Below are 5,079 nucleotides of genomic sequence, written 5' to 3' on the forward strand. Positions count from 1 at the left end.
GGAGGCCAGGCCTCTTCTTCTACGTAATCATAGCAATGGATGTTGTACAAAGGAGGGGGGTCCACCCGAATGCAGCAAAATGCCAATTTGATCAACTAAATGAAATAAGTGACAGACAGGTAGATATAGACAGGAGAGAGCATGCAAATGTTAAGCAAGTGGGAAAAATGTTCACAACAGGCGAGGGTGGGTAAAGGGTGTATGGGTGCTCTCTACAGGCAACTTTCTGTAAGTTTAAAGTAAAATGAAGTGTTTAAACGCATAAAAATTAGATGAAAGCACCCGCTCTGTGCAGGAGGTAATACGGATCATTGGTCGTCCCAGCCTATCTTTGCTTTTCAAATTACCTACAGTGAGTGGGTGTCAGATTCATATCACAGAAACTTTAAGGAGAAGAATCTCTTGGAGCCATCATTTCTCCGCCAGCCCTCTCTGGGGTGGAAGTAGAGGCCGGCGTCTCACCCACTGTGACCGCCCCCGAGTCTACAAGGAGCCCCTGTAAAGGGTAAGCGTCTTCTTTTGGCTGACTGTTCACCTGCCCGGTGACCTCCTTCCCTTACCCTCGGTGTCACCCAGAAAGGAGCCTGTGCAGTCACACGAGATCTGCAGGACGGTGCACTTTGTGTCACTTGTTCACGTTCTCAGAATCTCCCCAACCCCCTAACGGGTCAGTGACAGTAAGAACATCAGCATACGCCCTGCGCTGCATTTATGGCACAAGACCTCATTTTCAAAACAGTGGCACCGATTTTCCTGAAGTGTAACCATTTTTCATAGCAATTGTATTTTGAAAAGCTTAACACCTTGTAATTTTGGTTCTGTCTGCGCAGGCAGCTCCCTAATGTTCCTTGGACTCCCTCTTGGTAAACCTGCCCCTGACAGCACAGCCAGCCTTTCGCTGCAGCCCCGTCCTCCCTCCAGCCCCACCGCCCCTGCGCTGGGTGCGGTGGCGGGTCCTTCTCTCTCCGCTGCTCCGGCCGCAACCAGCGGGGGGCGGTGGCGAGTCCCGGGCGCGGCCGTGTGCGGAAGGCGGCCGGGGTGGGGTGGGGGGATGTCCCTGGGGCCCGTGGATGCCAGGGTGCGAGTCCGCGGCTGCCCAGCGAGCCCCGGCCCCCACACCCGCCCCCATCCCCGCAGCCCTCCCCCACCGCCACCCCTGCAGAGCGCCGCTCCCTCCCCGCATAGCTGGCGCCCCTGAGACTCAGCGGACTGCACAGCAGCGCCTTGCAACGGAGATTTCTGAATATTACATAGATCCTTGCATTTTAATTGTCACGGGAGATTTTAGGTCCGATATTAGCTTCAGGGTTTTTTTGTTTTTGTTTTTGTTTTGATGCTCTTGGGATTATTTTTGTTGAAAATCCGTACCAATAAAGGGTTTACTGAGAATATTCCTGATTTGTGGTGATTGACATACACACACAAAAAGGAAAGAAAGAAAGGAAGAAAGAAAGGAAGGAAGGAAGGAAGGAAGGAAGGAAGGAAGGAAGGAAGGAAGAAAGAAAGAAAGAAAGAAAGAAAGAAAGAAAGAAAGAAAGAAAGAAAGAAAGAAAGAAAGGAAGGAAGGAAGGAGACTAGGATAATGAAAGCTTGAAAATCCACGTGTCCTCCGGTGTACAAGAGGCCCTTGCAGAAAGGGGAGACAGGCAGGCTCATGGGACTCTTCTGGGTGCTGATCAGGGTCAGCTTTCAGGAAGCAAAACTGGCAAAAGGACGCATGTGTTTTATTTATATGTAACAAAAAAATCCCCGAGGTCCTGGTGGCTTAAATCAATGAAACCTTTTTCTTGCTTATGTCAACTGTCCGTGGGGAGGGTTGGGGAGACTCTACCCTGTCGTCTTCACTAAGGGATGTGGGGCTGACCCGGAGCTTCCACCTGGACCATCCCTCCCTCAGCAGCTTGACAGGGACATGGCACATGGCTTTTAAACCTTCTGCCTGGAAGTGATGTGTCACTTTTTCTCACATTTCATTGGTCAAAACTAACCTCAAAGGTGTCGGGAAGTGGAGCTGTACCAGGCACCCAGGGAAGGAGAACAGGAATGTTCCCACGCAGCCTCCATGACCTTGCCCTCATCCTATCGCGTCCTTCTTTGTGAAGATCAGAGCCAATCAATAAGCCAAGGGAAAAGAGCAGGTATGGTCACTGGAAAGAGCCACAACTGTCATTATTTCTAGGTTATATTCAATCTTATCTCCACTTAAGAAAACAGAGGATCACAACCTGGTGGAAATTGGCATCAGTGTCCCTGCTCAGGACAGAGGCACAGAGCACGCACTTGTCTGGTGTGCTCCTTACACAGCTCACCTACCAGCCACCTCTGGGCAAGTGAAAAGGCAAAACTTCCCTAGAAAGGTGAGCACTGAGGGAAAGAGACTTTAGACAACATGTTAATGGTCTCACAATCCTGATATATTTTTTCTAAGACTTGCCTGGTCTTACCCATCTGCTTTCACTTCTACCCCCATCTCTCTCTCCCTCCCCACCTTCTTCTTCTCTCTCTCTCACCAAAAAGTGCCTTTGTAAGGCTTCAGAACATCACAAGTAAAAATAAAATCTTAAAAGCCACTAGGATGAAAGGAACAAGATCAGACTGAGGTAGCTTGTAAGATATTTGCTATTTTTGAAATTCTGTGGTTCCCCTTATGTTGCATTATATCTCCAGTTCACAGAAATGGATCAATGGTCCCAGAGAGATTCTTCAAGATGTAAAGTGATGATGAAAATGGCAACGGTATCCTCAGAAGAATGCCACAAACATAATGAATAAGCAGCTGGCCAGTGTAACTATGAAACATGAAACTGCATATTCTAGGGCAAAGACATTCTTGGGTGACGATTTTATGCATGTTGCCAAGTTCAAGGAGAAATATTTGAACTCTTCATTTATTGTACCAGCAGTTCATTTGCCCATAGTCCTCAATATGTCACCATTCACATTAAAGCTTTGGTAAGTGTAGTCTGAACCCATTAAAAATGTTTTCCATTATCTTCCCCCAAAAGCAACCAATCCGGTTTTTCAAACACAAACACAGAGTAATGCTTTCTAATGGAAGATCAATTATTCTTGTTACTAAATGTGCAGAGGAGACCAAAGCTACAGAAGCATGGCTCTAAGTCGCTGTCCTCTTAAAAGCACATAAAAATCAGTCATACAATTACCAAAAGTCTGTAAACCGGCTGCAAAAACGATAAAAGACTATGCTTAGAGAGAAAGACAAAACTCCTTTCTCAGACAACACTGTTGATCATTGCACAACATCAAGACTGCAAGTCTTAATGCATACATGTGTTAGGGCTACTTTGCTTCGGAGCGAGCCAAAACGGCACATGTGTGGGGCATGAAGCAAGCCCTTGGCACGTGTGGGATTCTAACATGAAGGGAAAATGCTGCCTGGCTTGCCATTTTGCTTGTCGTTCCAAAGGATGATAAGAAGTTTTTACTTATAGATGACTTACTCTGAGAGTCATGTGCCAGGAATGGTACTTTGGGATCAGTGCCAGGGTAGAGGTGGCCGTGCCTGTCACGAGGAAGGGCTCTTCTCTGCGCATAAAGGAGGCTGCTCCCCAGCTGCGTGCTTCACAACTGAGATAATGACCAACCAATTTCATCTGGATGACCTTGGCTCGGGGTGAAAGGAAGTGATAAAAAAGGATACGAACATCATCTCATCCGTGCAGTTAAACGCACATCTTTTCAGCATGCTGTGAGGAAATAACCCAGATAGGATCCAGTCAGTATGGTTTCAGTCGGGGATGACAGACACCCAGTTCCAGGTGGAGTGAGCAATAAATGGAACTACTTAGATCCTTTGTGATGTCAGGGCTCTGGCTCCTTTTTGCTACAGGTGCCTTGGCTCCATCCTCTCGTGTTGGCTTCTTTTCAGACCAGCTCCTCCCCCTTGAGATAGAAAACTGGTTATAGTAGCACCGAGCCCCACGTGTTTGGCACATGTTCACCCTGCACTATCCAGACCAACTGAGAGTTGCTGGGTCCCAGAATTCCCAGAGAAAGTCTTAAGTTTTCCACTGATTGGACAGGCTTACATCACAAGTGTGCCCCCAAAACAATCACAGTGCAGCTGGGGGTGGAACCCACGGACTGGCTCACCCCTGCCATAAAGGCCAAAAGGCAGCCGAGCAGGGCCAAGGAGGCCAGGCGGAAGGGCGATCTCACTGATACAAAACTGTTCTTAACATTTAAAACACTGTCTTGTAATTTAAAATCATTAATGAAACTCTGATTTTGAGGGGGGGAGGTACAAATTGGTTATCTGTGTTGTGAAAACTTTGAGGAACTGTGCCTTAAGAGGATGCTTCAAGGATCCGATACCTAATAAATAGCCCTTGCACATCCATGTTCTTCTAAGTAGCAAATGCTAAAACAGTTATTACAAATTTGTACCCCCTAATAAAACTCCCCTTTGCCCATTCCCTCCAGAGGAAATGGCATCCGCAGCCAGTGTCATGGAGAGCGCTGGGAGCACCAGCCCAGACTTCCTGCTGCGCCATTGTTCTGAACTCTGTGCTAACCAGGCACCAGCCCCATGATGTCAGTGCTTCCTGCAGGCCGACCTCACCAAGGCAGTGCCTCTCTGAGCCTCATCCTCTCTATCGCTGCTTCTCCTTCTTCAGCTCTTTCGTTCCAGCCCCTCATCAGCTGGGTTTCTCTCTTTGCACAAAGACTATCGTGCCTATCCCAAAATGGGTCCTTCAGCCCCACTTCTCGCTGACTTCCAGGTCCCATAGCCTAAGCTAACCTAGAAAAATGAAAGCATCTCGCCCGGCTCCACAAAATGCCCCTAGGCCTTGGCTTGGGGTTAAAGGAAGTAATTAAAATATCTCCAGAAGAGATGTCATGATGGTGCATCTTGCATCAGGTGTCCCTGCCTGGTCCAATTAGCATTGGAAGCCTTAGGGCCTGCCACTGTGGGAGAGGAGAGAAGATGTCAGCTAAGTGGCTCAGTGAGTATTTCCAGGTGTGGCTACAAATCCTTTGGAAAACATTCTGACATCCTCCTCTAAGGGTACCTTTCAAGGACAGCTCATAAAAGCAACCCAGACTATGCTGCCCAAT

General features: G+C 47.8%; 1 long non-coding RNA gene across 1 annotated transcript; it reads left to right on the forward strand.

Annotated features, from left to right (window-relative positions):
- The first annotated feature begins 410 nt into the window (after positions 1-410).
- On the forward strand, positions 411-2,968 carry LOC150011011 (uncharacterized). The gene is made up of 2 exons (XR_016510632.1): positions 411-505; positions 2,668-2,968. It is a non-coding gene; the product is annotated as an uncharacterized LOC150011011 (long non-coding RNA).
- Positions 2,969-5,079: the final 2,111 nt, after the last annotated feature.

Source organism: Furipterus horrens, unplaced genomic scaffold (assembly GCF_987537825.1).
Source record: "Furipterus horrens unplaced genomic scaffold, mFurHor1.1.pri manual_scaffold_4, whole genome shotgun sequence".
Lineage (NCBI taxonomy): Eukaryota > Metazoa > Chordata > Mammalia > Chiroptera > Furipteridae > Furipterus > Furipterus horrens.